The sequence below is a fragment of the Acipenser ruthenus genome, chromosome 1 (genome assembly GCF_902713425.1).
Source record: "Acipenser ruthenus chromosome 1, fAciRut3.2 maternal haplotype, whole genome shotgun sequence".
NCBI lineage: Eukaryota > Metazoa > Chordata > Actinopteri > Acipenseriformes > Acipenseridae > Acipenser > Acipenser ruthenus.
Genome location: NC_081189.1, coordinates 49,353,131 through 49,374,131, shown reverse-complemented (window position 1 = coordinate 49,374,131; position 21,001 = coordinate 49,353,131). Strand labels below are relative to the sequence as shown.

Genomic DNA, 21,001 nt, shown 5'->3' with positions numbered 1-21,001 from the left:
CGGAGTTGACCAAATTTTGGTCCTCAATTACAAAAACAGCTTTTCACAAAAAAATGCAAAAGTCAGGAGGTTGTTCCTTATACTCAACTGGTAGCTCATACTCTTGTCTATCAAAAAAGCAGATTATCATTTACCTTACTTGAAAAAAAAAAATGAGTGAACAAAATATCTGTTTTGTCCCTCTTCTCAAGTCCAGTCAGAACAGATTTCCAGTACTTCTGTTCCAGCTAAATGAATTCCATGTTGCCGTGATTAATAGTTGTATCAGGGTTGGCAATGTTTTTGATTTAAAAAAAAAATTTAAAAAAAATTGGATTTGATTTAAATCGATTTTTTTTCTTTTTTAATTATGTAATATTTTATGTAGTACCGTAGCTGTAGCTCTACAGTACCTCCAAACTGTAAATGGAAGTTTGTGAATAGTTACATACCAAACTAAATTACTCAATCTTAAATGAATACATAAATAAAGCACATTATTTATCATTGTAGCATCCTCTAAATCTGACCTACAATATGTAAACTACAAGACTTTAGCGATGGAGTACGCCAGAGAAAAATACGCCTCACTCATCCCAGTCATTTTTTTCTTTTACTTTTCTTTCTTTGATTTCCTCTTTCTATGTCAGTCCAAACACGCGCAGTTGCTACTTAGGACTACTTTGCTTTTTATAGTGTGTTCAATTGTTAAAGTTCCTGATTGCACCACTAAATAAACTTGGTTCCAGCAGGTCTTAACACAGTGCTCAATTGTCTATTGGGGACCCCACTGTGCTGTCATCAGAATCGCTTTGGCGAATATGTTAATGATGGGGCAGGCGCTCTATAATGGGGCAAGACATGTCTTCAGAATACCATTTCAGTGCAGTATTTATTTTTTTTACATCTTCGCTCCATTTATGCGCAACAGAATCAGGGGCAAGCGGCGTTCGCGCTTGCACTCGCATTTGCGTTGTGATCAGAATACAGCCATAAGCCCTATAGCCTGGAGGTCACCGGTTCGAGTCCAGGTTATTCCACCACCGACCGTGGACGGGTGTTCCCAGGGGGCGGTGCACAATTGGCCGAGTGCCACCCGGGTGGGGGGGGGGGGGGGGGGGGGGGGTGCGAGGGCTTAGGACAGCCAGGGTGTCCTCGGCTCACCGCGCACCAGCAACCCCTGTAGACTGGCCGGGCACCTGCAGGCCTTCCTGTAAGTTGCCCGGAGCTGCATGGTCCTCCGACGCTGTAGCTCTGAGGTAGCTGCATGGCGAGCCTGTAGAGTGAAAAGAAGCGGATGGCTGACGGCACATGTTTCCGTCTTCATCTCTTCCAAGTTAGTGCGGGGGTGGCAGCAGTGAGCCGGGTTGAAATAAAAAATAATTGGGCTTTCCAAATTGGGGAGAAAATAAGAAAAAATAATTGGTGATTCCAATTTTTTTTTAAAAAAACACAGCCCTAAGAGTTTTAGTTTATAGACAGTAAGAGTTTAAGATGTTTGTGTTACTAAAAGGTTTCCTTGAGAAACTATATAAAATATGTAGTAAATGAAAAAATTATTTAAATCAATGATTATTATTATTTTTTTACATCAAGTGATTTAAATCGACTCGATTTAAATCAGCCAACCCTGAATAGTATTAGTGCGCATTCCTACCTGTAGGTTGAGCCATGTTCTATGCTTGTGACTTTGAATGTTCATGTTCTTTAAGAGTACGTGAAAGGCGCAGCCAGGCCTTGAAGCCCTCCTTGGAAATACTGCTATACGTTTGGCAAAGAGTGCACAGCAAAATGAAGTCACTGCATCCCGCTGCCGCATCATTCTGTGGAAATTCCATTTCAATAACCTGCTTCGGACTTACAATTTCGCATAGTTGATCATTGTTTATATGATCTCGCCAAAGCGCTGATCATTAGAAAACATGCCGATATCTGCTGTGCTAGCCACAGCATGATGTGAGACAGGGTCCTCCTCGGTTTCCACATGATCTGCAGGTGTTTCAGCTCGTCGTCCAGTAACATCCGCAGTGCTAGCATCTTCCTTTATCGCCTGCCGCTTGCTGTGATGCAAAGAATGATGTTAGTTTAGGATAAGTTATCATACGCTTTGCTTTTTCTTGTGTTTTCGCTTTTTACTTTAGCGCCGCTTGAGTTTTCTTTTTCATGGTCCTACACTTCAGTAATTAAACGGTCCGCGCTAGAAGATGGGTTAATCTACTCGTTATGTTCTAGCTCTTGTTAAATATCCTGTTTCATAATCGAACTGTATATAACTACTACTGTCGAAACAAATTTAAATATTCTGCATTTTATATTCCTTAGACTGATTACCGCTTTTCACTCAGCGTGCAGAAAAGGTACAGGTCCTGTTTTACATAACAAAAACATTTTGTCTGTATAAATCTGTTAAAAGTAAAAATCTTAATATATTAATAATAAACTGTGCGTTATTTAATACTTTGTATTACGTTACAAATTGGGAGTTTGTTAGCACCTTTTCTCACAGCATATCAGACGGGTCTGACTCCTAGCCAGTCCCCCGCGCAAGTTCAGTTAGGTCTTCTATGAAAATAGTCTGACCAATCAAATGCTCCTAAGACACTTTAGTGCCATCTTCTGCAAAAAGCAAGTAATCAATCATAAGTAACACACCCGTTTTGCATCAGGGGCAACTCTGCTGAACAATCTTGGTTTCAAAAAACTGAACTAAGCAGCAGTCGTGGTTTCCCAAACTCAACTGAGCATCACGGAACTCACAGACGTCACTTTTTTAATATTATTTTTTTGCAGCGCATTCCATCTATCACATACGTCACTTGCCTGGGACATCGCTTTACTTTTCCGGGTGTAACTGATTTGCAGGAAGAGGAGGAGAGTTTGGGTTTTCGTGAAAGGTTCAGAGTGGTATCTGTCTCCAGGGGGAGGGGATGATAGGCTTTTTACAGCGGGCAGACTGACTGAAAAGCGACGCGGGGAGGAAAAGCATCGTCTAATAGTAGCAGGTGAGAATACGACTATTTTTTATTTTTTATTTGGTGTGGTATCTGTCTGAGGCCCTGTGTCTTGTAATATGCGCAGGCGCTGGATTATACAACCACAGACTTCAGGCAGACTGGGGTAAGGCTGCAAATAAAGAAAAGAAGGAGGGGATTTTAATAAAAAATGACAGAGTCAGTTTGCAAACCGCCGTTATTATGCAGGTGTGCAAAGTTTGGACTTCAGCTGATGTGTTTCATGTGGTCTGTTGGGATGCGATTTAAGCAGCAAGGTACTGGTGCTTCTTTGTTTTGGCTAGTGACGTATGTGACAGATCAAATCAGGGCTAGACAGGGGAGATACAGTAATCTTTCGGATTGTTTTCGATGGATTTTCTTTGCAAAATCCAGAGGGGATTCGTTTTTTTTATTTTTTCGATAATCTCTTTGACATTGATCTTTTTTATTTATTTGTTATGTCATTTGGATTTCTGTGACGTTTTTATTTAATTTTGTCGTGGTTTACTCCGCCTAGTTCTAATCAAATGCTTCTTTGGACATCCACTCCAGTCTGGTTTGGGACAGCGCTGTATATATATATATATATATATATATTATCGTAGAGCTGTTCCGCTAACACATGCACAAGGGTGTAAGTGGAGGCAGCCATTCTTTGGAGATCTGAGAGAAAAAAAAAAGAAATCTTTTGAACCATTAATTGACAAACTGGTTCTCCAATCTGCTGCACATTAAATAAGTAAAATGTAGTACTATAGTTACCATCCTCAGCCAGGGCAATTTCACTTTGTTAATTCTATGCCAATATTAATAGATTTTATACTCCTAATCATATCTATCTCTCTCTCTCCCCAAGTCTTCTGTTTTAATCAGACCTGTAAATTGGTATTAATGATCGTAGTTATTTAACCCCATACATGATGGTAGTTTTTAATGTCTTCTAAACGACATACTACAAGATACTACACTGGATACAAATAATTTTTTCACTGCCTCAATAATACATGATAATCACCCATTGAAAACATGGCGTTGTGTTGATGCAATGCGGTTGCTAACTCATAAAGAGTTTTAACTTTTCAATGTTATGACATTTGAAATCTAACTGCACCCTTCACTTTGACCTGCAAACTGTTGGCAATATATATTGTTGATTTCAAAAGGCTTAATGATATTTTCTTTATACTTGTATTGTATGCTTCTGTCAAGTTTGATCACGGGTGTCTTGTAGGAAGAAACAACTGTTCTGAGTCGTTACTTTACAGAGATGTTGCCGCCAAAGTGTCAAACGCTCATATCTTAGAAAGCATTTTAAATAGTACCTGTCTATTTAATTATTGTCTTATGTTTGTTATTTGTTTTGAATGTAGCCAACTCCAGAAACACTAGCAATCTTTGCAGACAGATTTTTCAAGTAGGCTGCTTTTTGAAATTCCTCTAGTATTTTCTATTTACATAGTGCTTACTGTGTGCAGTGGTACAAGGTATGAAATGCTGAGGTTCGAGACATCAGGTTTGTAACTGCTCATCCAAATTAGACTTTCTCTTAAATTTAAAGGTGGTCTACTTTTGTGTGACATGTGCAAGAAACCAAATCCGAGCCCAGTCTCCACCGGTGCATTCAGTAGCCTCACCCTGTCGAACCTCAAGACTGACTCCACCCAAAAGTCATAGAGTAGCTCACAATTCATTCACTATGCAGATGCAGTACTGTAGTTTCAATCATATAGGTCCAAAGGTTTGGGGGATTTTTAGTTTTTTACTTCAAAGATTAGACAAAAAAACAAACAGGCTTGTCAGTGTCTTTTGTAGTATAACCTTGGCCGACATTCTCCAAAGATGACTTGTCATGATTGTCAATTTGTAAGCCAAATACACAAACTCCTGCAACAACCTGCAGAATCTACAAGCAAAACTCATCACCCACAATTTCTGAAAGCTTTTTGCTCTGGACAGTGTGGCGTTTGAACCTTTTCGTGAAAGGAAAATTAACCCGCCAGCTCTCTGCTTTCCTGTGCAACCACTCTCTGCTTGACCCTCTCCAATCTGGCTTCCGCTCTGCTCATTCCACTGAAACCGCCCTCCTGTCTGTCACAAACTCACTTAAGTGTGCCCGAGCTGCCTCTCTCTCCTCTGTCCTAATTCTCCTCGACCTATCTGCTGCCTTTGACACTGTTGATCACTCTATTTTACTATCATCTCTTGCTGACCTAGGGATCTCTGGCACTGCTCTGGCCTGGTTCTCCTCCTACCTCTCCAACCGTACTTACCAGGTAACCTGGCGTGGAGCAACCTCCACATCTCACCCTCTCTTAACTGGAGTCCCCCAAGGGTCAGTCTTGGGTCCTCTCCTGTTCTCTCTCTACACCCGCTCCCTGGGCCTCCTCATCGCATCCTATGGTTTCTCATACCATTTATATGCTGATGATGCTCAGATTTTCCTCTCCTTCCCCACCTCTGACTCCACCATCTCCTCCCGTATCTCTACCTGTCTGTCAGCTATTTCCTCCTGGATGCACTCGCATCACCTCAAACTCAACCTCTCTAAATCTGACCTCCTTTTCTTTCCCTCCTCCTCCCCCTCCTCTGATCTCTCTATCTCTGTTCCTCTGGAATCTACCACACTCTCTCCCTCTTCCTCCGCTAAGAACCTTGGAGTCACCCTGGACCCCTGCCTCTCTTATTCCCAGCACATCTCCACTCTGGCACGCACTTGCCGATTCTTCCTGAGCAACATCCGAAGAATCCGACCCTTCCTCACCAACTATGTTACCCAGCTCCTGGTCCAGGCCCTGGTACTCTCCCGCCTAGACTACTGCAACTCCCTCCTGGCTGGCCTCCCTGCGTCCGCCACCCGTCCGCTCCAGCTCATCCAGAACTCTGCTGCGCGCCTGGTGTTCTCTCGGCCTCGCTTCGCCCATGCTACTCCACTACTCCGCTCGCTCCACTGGCTCCCGATCACCGCTCGCATCCAGTTCAAGACTCTTGTACTAGCCTACAGATACTGTAGTCAGAACAAATTGAATGAATAGGTGTGGGTGCAAATTTAGAATTGGACACATTCTTGAACACAAATACATGTAGAGCTAGATTTAAAATACTGGAGCTTGATAATGTAATTTAGAACTTCTCACTGCTGCAAGTACATCCACCCCTCGTTATATCGCCCCTTGCTGTACTGCATGTTCAGATATATCGCAGTCCTGGAGTTGGCTCCCCATTTTTACAGTCATTGTACATGCCTCTGAATATTATTCACCGCATTAGATCATTGATCATTTGGCGGTTGAATTTGCTGTAGGAGCTCCAATGTTACTTGCTGCGTACAAACTGTATGTAGAACGAAAATATCAAAATGAAAGAACGTAGCTGTAGAGTGAGTGAAAAGTGGAGCTAAGCAAGCGGATGTTGCTCATGATTTAAAAGTTGTCGAGTCAACTGTGAGAGGATGGATAAAAGGTGAAGAGAAACTACAAACATTCATTCATAAAGTTGACAGTAAAGAAAGCTTATAGAAAACAAACATGAATGGCAGAAACACCTGGCTTGTACAACAACGTGCACAAGGAACACCTCTTTCAGGCCCAATCCTGGAAGCAAAAGCACAAGACTTGGCAACACGACTAAAAGGACCGGAGTTTGAATTCAGGGATAGCCAGGGTTGGTTTTGATGCTGGCAAAAAAGACACGGCATCCACGAAGGCACTCTAAAAGGGGAGCAACGATCTGCAGATGAGCAAGCGGCTGTGAATTATCCAGCAGAACTGAAGGAGGTGCAGTGAACAACAGATCTATAATGCAGATGAAGGTGGTGTTTATTGGAAATTGCTGCCCAGCAAGACACAGTGTTCGAGGGAAGATCCTCAAAAAGGTGGTGACAAACAGAAGGATCGTGTCACAGTGCTGTTTACAGCTAATAAAACTGGGGAGCACAAACTGCTACTTCTCATCGGAAAGAGTAAAAAGCCACGTTGTTTTCACCGTGTTAATATGCACAATCTGCCTGCGATCTAGTGTTCTGCGACACCTCATTTAGGGAGTACGCACAGTATCATGATATTCGATACTATCACGATACTTTGGATCATATGTCCATTACATGTTAAATGGCTGCCAAATTCCTTTTTTTGCAAGTGCAATGTACATAAGAGGCTAATACAAAGTTAATAATGCTACAGCATGGTGGAATGCTTGCTGTTTAAATTCTATGTAATATTTATATATACATACACTATAGTGTATATACATACACTGCTGAAAACAAGTTCCAGTGTATTCAAAGATCATTGTCACCAACTATAAAATTCTAATGAAACTGGTACAAAAGAGCAACACTTAGTGGAAGTGACACCATTTCTTTATTTCTTACATAAAAAGAGAACTCTGGCGTTTTGGCCAGCTTCACATATTTCAATTATAAGGAAGCTCTTAATTCTTCTAGATAACAAAATAACACAGAAATACTTTCCTTGAAGCAGACTTTTTATAACTAGGCCAGATGTTTTACATACAGGGGTATCTTAGAAGTGTTCTAATAATGTGAGCAAGGAATGAAAAAATGAAGCACTGCTGTGGAAGCTGATTCACACGGTACTTCCAGAAATGGCTTGATGAGGTTCTTACTTGGATCAATAAACAAGTAAATGAGCAAGATGGGCCAAATGGACCTCCTCTTGTTAGTAAAATTTCTTATGTTTTTAAAAAGTCACATACAACATAACACCTCCATGGATCTATACTGTTCAAATCTTTTAGAAAGTAAAACAATTAAACACAGAGTATAATGCTAAACTAGACTAGCCTGATTGATTCATGTACACTGTAAAATATTTATTTTTAAACAAACACAGTAATGTGTTGCATTAGGGAAGACACACAGGCGTTGTATTCCTTCATTTTGCAATTTTATAGTGTTCGGTATTTTGAAAAGCACCACTTCCAAATAATTTAATAAAATTAGTTCAGCAGGATTAAAAAAAAAAAAAAAAAAAAAAACTTTCTGGCAAACTGCATTACTAAAAACACTGCTAACATACGCAATTCAATAGTGAAAAATGAAAAGTTAAGCATTATATTTAAATGCTACATTTCCAAAACAAAACAAATGGGCCACTAATGTTCAGTCAACCCTCTTTATACCGCCAGGTAAGGGCAATGGGCAAAAACGAACAATAAGCCAGGGTGGCATTATAGTGATGGTCAACAAAACAAAACAAAAAACACACACACACAACCTTCTATGTTTGCTGTAAATTCAAATGTTTTAATTTTGTAGTTATACAATTACAGTATCTTCAGGCCATTTGATTGATCACATTGATCCTGTAGGGAAACTGATATGCTGGCAGTGAAGTCTGTATTCATCCTGGTCTTTCCACCGTTCATATATGCAATTCAAAACACAGGGTTTTCACAGCTGTCACATTACATGCACATAAAATACGGAATAACACAAAATCCAAAGAATATAAAAACATCGCTAACATTTGACATGCGGTAGAGTTTTAATGACACTGGCAAATTTTATTTTTGCACTTTCTAGCAAATGCACTGTAATGACAAAGTAATTTTTGATCAGCTTCTAGCACATTCCTGTTTTATGTGTTATCTTTGCTCTGACTTTTTTTTATAAGTAATACGCACTGGAATTCACTTAAACTAAAAGAAAGGAAAAAACTACAGTCAAAGTGAACTTCGGCAAAGAGATCAGGGTGGCGATCTCAAAGATATTTCAATAAATTGGTGGCATTTACTCCATTTGTTTTTCACTTCTTTAAAACACATTCGATATATTGACTGTCCACGTTCAACCAGATTGCCGTTGTCATCTGGCTGAAATCCAAAATAGTTCCACATCAAGCTTCTCTCTGCCATTGGCCATGACTGCTGCAGTAATTTAATTTTCCCAGAGCGCGCAGGGTAGTTGGTCACTTCTGCTAAGCGGAAATGAGTAAGCTTAGTTCATATTGTTTTTAAAGCACACAATTAAAGAGTTTTGTTTTAAAATAAATAAATAACACACAGTATCGTAAACCGTGATACTTATATATTTTTATTTTACCCCGATTATTAGGTATCGTAGGATTTTGGTATCATGATATACCGTAGGTATCGATATACTGCGGAACACTACTGTGATCTATGAAGCAAGTAAGAATGCCTGAATGACCAGCCACATATTCAAGTCATGCTTTTTTAAATTAATTTGTGCCTCAAACCTGTTTGTTTTTGCAGTGTAAAAATCTCGTAGAAAAGACCATTCTTGTGTTGGATGACTACCCTGCACATTCTTATGCAAACAAAATTAAGGTTGTGTACTTAACAAAAAACGCAACCAGCAAGACCCAATGGACTAAGGAGTGATTTCAACTTTTAAAGCGCACCACTGCCGAGAGCTGCTTTGCAAACCTCTTGCAGATGAACAGGTTACTCTCCAAGAAGCCATCAAACCCCTAACAGTAAAAGATCTTGTGTATATTGCTGATGATTGCTGGGGCCAGATAAGAGCAGAATCAGTCAAAGTGCTGGATGATAGGTTTGGGAGGTGCCTTTGACTGATAAAAAGTGCAGATATTGAGGATGCAGAGAAAGCAGCCGTTGCAGAACTCGCACACCCAACTAATGTAAGTGAAGACTGTGTGTGCAGACACGTGGATACATGTCGATAACTGTGAAGCATTTGTCCCCTTGAGTGATGCCAACATTGTTGCCAGCACAAATGGATACAGAAAATGACAGCGACGAAGAAAACACAGATACTGTGGTGACTGTACCAAGTGCCAGTGAAGCTTTACAGGGTTTACAGACAGCCTTGCAATTCCTTGAGACGGGTGTGCAACACGTTGCACAAAACACACACACACAAATGTAGAATTTAACTTGTAGGATTTTGTTTTTATTTAACAGTGAACACAATCAATCAATTAGTTATTTGCACGTCCAATAAATAACTAATCGCTTCTGTTCAAATCTAGTAAAAAAAAAAAAAACAATGAATACAACTTTTAAATCTAAAACAATATGTAGCAATTTATTCGAGTAATAATTATATATAAAAATAATGAAATAGACTGAATATCCCAAACTATCACATAGTAGGCCTATATTTAAATTGTCACAAAGTATTTCTTGAAACCACCTTGTGCTTAAGTATGTAATGGAACTAATGCAATTCCTTGTCGAAATGTATTTTGTTTTATCCTTAAGTTCTACAAGAATGCAACCATATCTGTCATCTAAGCATTTGATATGCCATCAGTACAGTTAACCAGGTTATGCTTCATTGGTGCAAATTAAGTGGTACGAAATTATCCTCTAACAAATCATACACACCTATAAAGACAGCGCTTAAAAAAAAAAAAAAAAAGTGTAACGTGCCACATTATCGCTGAATCCTGCATTTATGACCTTATAAATGATAAGGTTACAACCACAACCAAGCTGTTTTGCAAATGAAAACTATATCCAGCACGGTTCCGCTACATTTAAAAGATTCATGCAACGTGTTTAACAGGGATGGAAATAAGATTCCCATTGCATAGCAGTTTCACCCATTCCAGGTTTTACTACGAGCTTGATTAACCACAGTGTTTAAGTAAGACCCTCGGTGAGTCTTATTAAACTTGAGAAATGGATCCAACTGCTGGGCAATGGGAGTCTTATTTCCATCCCTGTGTTATACTAACTGGTTTGTTCATAAATATGTATGCTCCCACTCTGCCTTTTCACTGCATTTTTAAATGCTGTACAATTTCAAAGAAATTAACTAAGAAGTAATAACAGAATAAGGGATAGCAACCAAGATAAAAAGAAAAAACACACTGGGGACGTTTTATTAAACCGTGACATTTGTTAGCTATGTGTGTAAGTTATATTTTGACCCTGCAATCTACTGTATATGTAGCTGTTACTTGGATCATGGTAACATTATAGCTATTTGCTGCTGTTTTTTTTTTTTTTTTTGTAGTCAGAATTTTGATAAAGTAAAAATTATCTATGTGTTCATTTTCAGCGTGGGTGAAACCAGGGTTAACATTCTAACAAAACCGGAGCCGCCGTTCTCCATGACAGATTAAATTCGCATTTTACAGACAGTGAATAATCTTATATATTCTGTTAGGTCATTGCCTGTTATCTTGTAATGTTTTTTAACATACAAACTACAGAAAAATGCTACTGCATAAAAAAAACAGTAGCAAATTAAGAGTTTTGGGTAGCAAAATGCTACTATATATACCTTAACTTTGAGCCTTGAATATGGTAAATAGCAAACAAGGTTAGCAACACTAAAATCGAAAGAAAAAAAATTATTACATTTTTTGCCAGGGAAAGTTTGTCTTGAAATGCTTCTAAACAGTAAACTTGGCTTTTCTCTTTTTAAATATCCCAACAAGTACTGTACACCAGGTTTGGCTGATTTAAACTTGATTTGTTTAAAAATAAAACATTGATTTAAATCATTGTTTCATTTACTACCTGTTTTATATAGTTTCTTAAGGAAAATAGGAAAATACATGAACAGTATGTTTTTAAAAACGTTATTAACACAAATATCTTAAACTCTTACTGTCTATAAACTAAAACTCTTAGGGCTGAATTCTGATCATAGTGCAAATGCGAGTGAAAGCGTGGACAGCGCTTGCCCCCAATTCTGTGATGCATAAATGGAGTAAAGACAAAAATAAATACTGCACTGAAATGGTATTCTGAAGATTGTCTTGCCCTGTTATAGCGCGCCTGCCCCATCATTAACATATTCGCTGAAGCGATTCTGATGACAGTGCAATGGGGTCCCAAATAGACAACTGAGCACTGCGTTAAGACCCGCTGAAACCAGGTTTATTTAGTGGTGCAATCAGGAACTTTAAGAATTGAACACACTATTCAAAGCAAAGTAGTCCTAAGTAAAAACTGCATGTGTTTGGACTGACACAAAGAAAAGTAAAAGAAAAGAATGACTGAGGGTATTTTTCTCTGGCGTACTCCATCGCTAAATTCTTGTATTTCATGTATTGTAGTTCACATTTAGAGGATGCTACAATGGTAAATAATTTGCTTTATTTATGTATTCATTTAAGATGGAGTAATTTAGTTTAACTATTCACAAACCACCATTTCCAACTTAAATTTACAGTTTGGAGGTACTGTAGAGCTACAACTACAGTACTACACAAAAAAATTACATAATTAAAAAAAAAAGAAAAAAAAAGAAATAAATATCTGATTTAAATCAAATAAATCCAATTTTTATTTATTTATTTATTTATTTATTTATTTATTTATTTATTTATTTTTAATAAAAAAAATCACCAACCCTGCTGTACATGCTTGGCCACAAAGTTGACTCAAGTTTAAAAGATTAGTCTGTGCATTGCCAGAGGCTCTCTTGGCAGCCATTTCTGGGTTTCTTTGTAACCAATAGAAGATCAGCTTTTCCCACAACTAGCCAATCAGAAGTGATAAGGGTGGGACGTAAACACTTTTTTAACCCTTAGCAGTCCATTTATTCAGCGCGTCTCAGGCGCGTCAGGTCCAATTTATTTTCACACGCGCAGTTTATTTTAGACGCGCTGTTTAAAAGTATTTTTTTTCACAGTAAAACAGGTTTAAAAGGCACTGCACATCAACAGGACACTCAGTACTGCATCTCCAGCCCCGCCCCACCCCTTGTTCGCTGTATTTTTTACATACCTCTCTATAGTCGTGCATATCGATAAATCACCTCGTGATCACTCGTTTTATCACCAAACTCAATAATGCGATCCAAGTCATTATTTTATCACTGTAACATGTAAAAAAGCTCTGCAAATGTCCGTGATATTCTTTGAGTGCTATTTATGTGGTGCCGGGGCTATGTGTATTGCTCAGATCCGCCCCCCCCCCTTTTTTTTCAACTCCTATCGGTCTCACTCGGCCATTGAATGGTTTTCTTGGCTTTTTACATCTTTTTGATGATGTCGGACCTGGTCCGACATAGGACCGCAAAGGGTTAAATGTTTGTGTGTAGGTGCGAGACTTCCACAATTCAGTTTTCAGAAACTTGTGTGGCTCTCTAGAAATATACCCGGAGTGTTTTTTTCTAGCAGCAGAACGAACATAGGAAATATTAATAAATAACAAATATTTGTCCAACGGGCAAAGTGTAATGGCAAAACTTGTCCCGGGCATTGGGCGATATGAATTGCACACCCATACTGAGGTAAGCAGATTTTAGTTAAACTTGTCAGGGTTTCCCCTGGGTTCTAGATTTTTGTAGTCACTAGTGACTAATCCTTTCTAAAAACATTAGTCACTCCAGATATTCAGTAGTCACTACTGGCGCACAGCTCAAGTTTTCAAGGGTGTTATGAGTCCTGTTTTTATTTTATATCTTAAATCACTGTATTGACCAAAACAAATATTTAATTAAACCATTTTAATAATGCTCTACAGTTTAAATAAATTGGTAATTTACAGCTGTAAAATTTTAGAACATTAAAACTCAAGAACCAGATTTATTTTCCCTGAAAAGCTACATACAGACACAGAATGCATTATGAATTACTTATACCATGTATGTCTTTTTACAATAAAAGAAAAAAAACAAAACCATTGTTATAATATTATATACAACCCATGGAAACAGAGTTTTGCAATAAGGCTGAAACTTTGCTGCTTGTTTTCTTTTTCTGTTATCTGACGCTTATGAGCTTTGTTTGTTCTTTTTTTTCTGGTGTTCCGAATCCAAGTCTTCATTTTCTACAATGTGTTGTTCTGGTTGTTCTGTTTGTCATTGAAACAAATAAATATCGACTTGCAAGCATGAACGCACACAGGAAATAAAATAAGTTAAAGACTAGGCGTTTAGTTTTTAAAATGTCTTTTTTTGTATCCCAGACAGACTGCAGTAACCGCCCAACTGTTTATATTACATTTAAACAACAGGGCTTATTTAAAATGTACATATTTAATATGTAAATTAGTCGTGTGTGCACTGAACGCTCTGTCACAGCTCGTCAGTCTGGTGTTAGCGATTAAACGTTGATTACATGACAAAAGTTTGCAATAGATTGGCAAGTGGTACTGAATAAAATGCGTTGTCTGCCATTTCAGAATTTTTCTCGAGTACCCCGAGGGGTATGTGTACCCCAGTTTGAAAACTGCTAGAAGAAACCACATTACCAACAGATACAGTTTAATAGTAGTAGTAATTAAATGCTGTTGTCCTGACTGGTAAATTCTTCCAGCTTCCCCTTTTATTTTGACAATTTCCATATAAAAAATGGCATTTTTATCTTGGCATTTTTTATTCTTAGCCACCAAGTAAATATTTGGACAGTTTTCAAATCAATTGTTGCTTTATTTTTACAACACACGTTGGTGTTGTTAATAGTATGATAAACGCGTATCTGCTTCAGGTTAAACGATGGCCCGTGTTACAGAACACTACAAATAAAATGTCAAATATACACTATGTATTTCGTTGGTTTTGTGGATTTGCTATGTTTTTAACTTATTTTAATACTGCACATAATGATATGGTTTTGAAAATGCTACTTACCAAAACCATGCTGCACGTGAACTGTATTACATAATAATTTCCTTTATTCCGATTCCAGTGGTGTTTTCTCAATGCAAGATGTATTGTAGGCATATATACAGTGCCGTATAAAACCACATACACTGTATATATTGTAGCGTTTCCACGCAGTGCGCAGGATAGACAAACACAACACGCCGTTTCCAAGTTCAATGCTTTTATTTAAGAACCTCTTTCAGAACCCGCTGCTCTAACCACTTGTTCTACACCGACCACAATGAGCGTGCAACGCCCCGTTTTATAGCTAAGCCCCGCCCCTTTATGTTAATCGGGTGCCAGAGCGAACAGCTATCCCATTGGTCCCCAGCCGCACACCAGGACCAATGGGCACACACAAGAAACAGCCTATGACAGGGACAGCTCGCACAGCCAGAGACAGAGCGAACCCGCAGCTACAGGTAATACAGACGGGGGGGAGAGGAACACAATACAGCGGCATTAACAGACAGTAGAAACAAGAGGGAATACAGTACACAATCACAATACACGGATCGCTACACTACCCCCACCTTTTTGCCCCCAAAAAGTTCACAAGGCTCCATGCAGCATATGACTGGGATCGGCAACCTCCACCCCTGAAACACAGACCCCCTCCCCGCATGTCCGGTTTTCCTTCCAGGGCCTTTGGTGGGTGAGCCGACGGGCCGTGCTGTGCGGAAGGCAATCTGCTATTCTCCGCTGAGCTGAGTGACTCTCGGTACCCCAGTATCAGGAGCTCACTCTCAGGCCACGAGTGTTCTCCCTCAGACGGCAGCGGTTCTCTTTGCTCCTGTCCCTTGGTCGCGCCCTTTGCAGGAGCCCTTAAAAGGACTGGCGCTTCCAGCGGTAGCTCTCTTAATAAGGCAGGTAGCAGTGGTGCTTTCTCAGGCGGCGGCGGCGCCCCTCTCTCGGGCGGCGGCGGTGGCCGTCTCTCAGGCGACGGCTGCGGCCCTCTCTCAGGCGGCGGCGGCCCTCTCTCGGGCGGCGGTGGCGGCGGCTCTCTCTCGGGCAGCGGCGGCCCTCTCTCGGGCGGCGGCGGCGGCGGCCCCCTCTCGGGCGGCGGCGGCGGCCCTCTCTCGGGCGGCGGCGGCCCTCTCTCGGGCGGCGGCGGCGGCGGCCCCCTCTCGGGCGGCGGCGGCGGCCCTCTCTCGGGCGGCGGCGGCCCTCTCTCGGACGGCGGCCCTCTCTCGGGCGGTGGCGGCTCTCTCTCGGGCGGCGGCGGCGGCGGCCCTCTCTCGGGCGGCGGCGGCGGCCCTCTCTCGGGCGGCGGCGGCGGCGGCCCTCTCTCGGGCGGCGGCGACGGCCCTCTCTCAGGCGGCGGAGGCGGCGGCGGCCCTCTCTCGGGCGGTGGCGGCTCTCTCTCGGGCGGCGGCGGCGGCGGCCCCCTCTCGGGCGGCGGCGGCGGCCCTCTCTCGGGCGGCGGCGGCCCTCTCTCGGACGGCGGCCCTCTCTCGGGCGGTGGCGGCTCTCTCTCGGGCGGCGGCGGCGGCGGCCCTCTCTCGGGCGGCGGCGGCGGCCCTCTCTCGGGCGGCGGCGGCGGCGGCCCTCTCTCGGGCGGCGGCGACGGCCCTCTCTCAGGCGGCGGAGGCGGCGGCGGCCCTCTCTCGGGCGGCGGCGGCCCTCTCTCGGGCGGCGGCGGCCCTCTCTCGGGCGGCGGCGGCCCTCTCTCGGGCGGCGGCGGCTCTCTCTCGGGCGGCGGCGGCCCTCTCTCGGGCGGCGGCGGCCCTCTCTCGGGCGGCGGCGGCGGCGGCCCTCTCTCGGGCGGCGGCGGCGGCTCTCTCTCGGGCGGCGGCGGCGGCTCTCTCTCGGGCGGCGGCGGCCCTCTTTCGGGCGGCGGCGGCGGCGGCTCTCTCTCGGGCGGCGGCGGCCCTCTCTCAGGCGGCGGAGGCGGCGGCGGCCCTCTCTCGGGCGGCGGCGGCCCTCTCTCGGGCGGCGGCGGCTCTCTCTCGGGCGGCGGCGGCTCTCTCTCGGGCGGCGGCGGCGGCGGCCCTCTCTTGGCCGACGGCCCTCTCTCGGGTGGCAGCGGCGGCGGCCCTCTCTCGGGTGGCGGCGGCGGCCCTCTCTCAGGCGGCGGCGGCAGCGGCGCTCTCTCGGGCGGCGGCGGCGGCAGCGGTAGCGGTAGGCCCCCCATCTCACACGCTGGAGATGATCCAGACTCCTTCGCTAACTTCGCTCCTCCAAGTCACCGAGGAGATCCTCCAGTCCGCCGTCCCACCGGTTCTGTGACGGCTTGGAGTCGTACCACAGCCATTGGTCCATCTTTGTCTTCTCCTGCTCCTGCTCAACGCTGGATTACTCGTTGTATTGATCCCGCTTCTGACACCAGTGTAGCGTTTCCACGCAGTGCGCAGGATAGACAAACACAACACGCCGTTTCCAAGTTCAACGCTTTATTTAAGAACCTCTTTCAGAACCCGCTGCTCTAACCACTTGCTCTACCCCGACCACAATGAGCGTGCAAAGCCCCGTTTTATAGCTAAGCCCCGCCCCTTTATGTTAATCGGGTGCCAGAGCGAACAGCTATCCCATTGGTCCCCAGCCGCACACCAGGACCAATGGGCACACACAAGAAACAGCCTATGACAGGGACAGCTCGCACAGCCAGAGACAGAGCGAACCCGCAGCTACAGGTAATACAGACGGGGGGAGAGGAACACAATACAGCGGCATTAACAGACAGTAGAAACAAGAGGGAATACAGTACACAATCACAATACACGGATCGCTACAATATATAATTTTACCATGCTCGTTATAGGCCTACTGGCGAAATGGTCAAGAGACAGTTGGTGCTTAACACATACTTAATAATTTTGGCCCTGAATTTTAGCATTTTTGGTCATAGAAGACACATTTCACATATTTTATAACGTTACCGTAGGCTTTTTTTTTTTTTTTTTTTTTTTTAGTCAATGATGCGGTTTTCGTTTCACAAATCTTCTGCACACAGTATTTTTAAGCACAACTATAATAACCTATATTTCAACAGTCACTGCCGAAGCTGATTGCTTATTCTTCCAGAAGTAATGGTCAGGTGTAACAGGGATACGAGGTTATATTTGCACAATATGAACCTGAGGCGCTGATTGGCTGACTGCATTTACGTCGCCTACCACGGGATGAGAACATTGCAGAGTCAATGACTCGATGAGACCGAGGCGCTGATCTGATCAGCAGCAGTGACTATGGTTTAGCGATCCCTTCTTTTGAAGAACGAGACGTTGTGTGTGACTTTAACAAAAGGGATTTTTTTTATAGTACAAACAGAAACGATCGTCACTAGTGACGATTCCAAATTTTTTTTTGTCGTCACTTTCAAAAAACATTCGCAAATTATGAGAGTGACGAGCGACAGCGAAACCCCTGCTTGGGGTGTGTTCACACTGGGTCCACTTAGAGGGTTTGGTCTACACTCAGTACGTTTGGAGTGAAGTGTGAACAACAAAGCGCCTGGGAAACAAACGCACCTGGTTCGCTTGCAAAACATCAATGTGAACAACTGTTGGACTTTATGGAAGGTCATCTGGGTCAAAAACGCATACTTAGTACACTTTTTCCAATCAGGATACATAAAATACTACGCATTCTAAAAAAAATGTAAATTAATTACACATTTTCTACATAGTGGCTGGTCATTTTAAAGTTGTACATACATGGTGGCTGGTCATTTTACAGACATGCAGCGTAATTACAAGAGTAGCCAATAACCATCGGGATACATTTTTTTAAATTACAGACAAGAAACAGGCTTAATAAAAAAAATCAAGAATTAATACAATTAACAGCAAGATAAAATACAATGACTTCGGTTCTAGCAAGTACAAGTATGACAAAACACGATTCAATAACGGAGCAGATAACAGTGTCAGTGGTAGTTACATCAGGATATAATTAAATACAAAATACTACAGATTAAATAACACTTGTGACAGATTACAGTACTCGAAAGTACAGGATTAAATGCAGTAAAATAGGGAGCAGATAAGAGCAAGCAAAGCGCATTAAGGAAGAGTGATAAAGTGTCCAGAGGGAAAAGAGGAGTTCTACAGGTGCTTTCTGAAGAGGTGAGTCTTGACGAGGCGCCGGAAGGTGGTCAGGGACTGGGCAGTCCTGACATCTGTAGGAAGGTCATTCCACCACTGCGGGGTGAGGGTGGAGAAGGAGCGGGCTCTGGAGGCAGGGGAGCGTAGAGGAGGTACAGCCAGTCTTCTAGTGCAGGAGGAGCAAAGAGGTCGAGTGGGGATGTATGGAGAGATGAGGGTCTGGTGGTAGCTGGTTGCAGTTTGGTCAAGGCATCTGTAGGCGAGTACAAGAGTCTTGACAGGGTTCCCGCGGATCCTTAAAAAGTCTTAGTCTTAAATTAGTTTTTCAATTATTAAGGCCTTGAACGGTCTTTAAATATGACCGATTTTCAGTTGAAGGTCTTAAAAAGGTTTTAAATTATTTTTTTCTATAAAAATAAAAAACACGATACCAGAGATCAAGTTCTGAAAACTGCCATGCGTATCCGAGTATTAAATAAGAAACCGCCCGTACCCTAAACAATGATCGCTAGCAAATGTGATTGTAAGTAAATGAAAACATACAACAAATAAACTCGAAAATGTCAGCACAAACAAGGCACAGTAAATGTTCAAGATTTAGATTTTGACTATAAACCGACTATCACTGACTTCTATTTATTTACTGAACCAAAGAAGTATTATCAGTGCACACAAAGTCACACAAAGGATTCGGTCAAATGAAGTGAAATGTAGTAAGCACATACACCAATGCAGATCATCAGAAAGTCTATGTACTACTAGAACTTGTCTAAAACTTCAGACATTTGAATTTTTATTTTAAACAGTATTGTAAAGATGTTGCCGTCTCCTCGAGTTGATACTACTACTAGCGAGCCCAATTGTGTTGTGGGGATTTGGGTTTTATGTATTAAAAAATGAATACAATATTATTCCCATTTAAAAAAAAAATGCTGCTTAACCTACCTTAACTGTGTCTTAGCCATAAGGGACATTTCCTATCATGATCGCTCATTGAAGGAGCAAAGATGGAGGGAAATTCCTTTGGAACTTCAGGTACCTAAGTAAATAATTGTTATAACTTGTTAACGCCGAAGCAGATACTGTGTGTGGTAGTGTGTGCTCTTATTAGAACAGTCTACAGTCACTCGTATTCGATATCCCTTTCAAACCCCTACTGTATGCTTGTATTGCTAATTTAATCAAATACGAGGAGGGGTGCGCGTCTGTGTGTGTGTGTGAAATAGGCCTAGAGAGAATGATTACGTTGTTGCATATTTAAACCTATAACAAACTTGCAGTAGCTATTAAAGTTGTATTCTAGTCTGTTCAAAAGCGCAACACTCGCTCGTAGTACAAAATGTTTAAAAAAGTCTTCAAATTATTCATCTGACAACCGCTTGACGGCCAATCTCCCACACCAATCTTTTAATCTAATAAATATTTTGTACTAGGAGCGAGTGTTGCGCTTTTTGAACAGATTCGATTTTATTATTTTGGATGCATCTCGACTCGAGTTGGTTCAGAGCACAGACGTCAATGAAATAAATATTGACATTGCTATAGCCTAATGTTATAACTGTTATAAACTTTTTTTATCGCAATATTGAACATGTGTGCAGTCTATGTCCCTGAAGTATAAGTTCTCATGCTGGAATTTGCAGAGTATGACATTAGCAATATCCACGGTCCTATTATACACACATAGTACTTACATATTCACAATGCATTACTGTATGCTTTCAATTATATAGATACGAATAATGATACTGTAATATGTATTTATAATTATTTTTGGTCAGTGGTAGAAGTCCAAACACAAGCAGAAAGCTGCTGAAACCTCGTCAAAGTGGGAGTGGGGCAAAAGACCTCACTTCCAGGTGGAAATTGATTTTAAAGAATCTTGAATTCTTAAAGCCATTTCTTGTGCAACGTCATAATGAAACCAGTTTGGAAGCAAGTAAAAGATTTTTTTTTTTTTTTTAATGAGAATATTTTTCTAGTATTTAATGTTTTTTCATATCACAGAGAAATATTAATAGCAAAATCTACATAAGCCAATTGCGCGTCCAAATGGATCTTCTCTGCGTTTTCTTCTTTTATCTGTGCAAAACAATGCACAGACAACAGCGATCGCTTCCTCGCTTGAGTCCATGATTCTCCCGAATGATGTCTACGATTCTGCAATGAAAATAGGCACAGTCCGCGACAAGATATCTCGTGTAGTGTGTGTAGCTTGCAATCCCCCGATCTACAGTGAGAAATCGTAGCTTAATCGGTACGTGTGCGTGGCACTGCGTCTCCCGATTGAAAACATTGTGTAATCTAAACCTGGCTTTAGGTGAACGATGGGAATCGGATCAGAGTCCCCATTGATATCGGTTCTTTTGATTCACCCTATGAACAAGCTGCGTGGCGCACAGGAGTCGAGTTACCAGCCTATCGAGTGG

At 42.1% G+C, this 21,001-nt stretch overlaps 1 protein-coding gene across 3 annotated transcripts in view; it reads left to right on the top strand.

The window, feature by feature from the left end:
• The first annotated feature begins 2,649 nt into the window (after nucleotides 1-2,649).
• The window catches only part of LOC117420875 (zinc finger and BTB domain-containing protein 5), a 33,416-nt gene continuing 15,064 nt past the window's right edge, over nucleotides 2,650-21,001 (top strand). The window contains exon 1 of one of the 3 annotated variants that reach the window (XM_034034592.3): nucleotides 2,650-2,981. The gene's annotated coding sequence lies outside the window, so the exon portion shown is untranslated. The other 2 variants (XR_009328982.1, XM_059025935.1) reach the window with 2 other exon arrangements.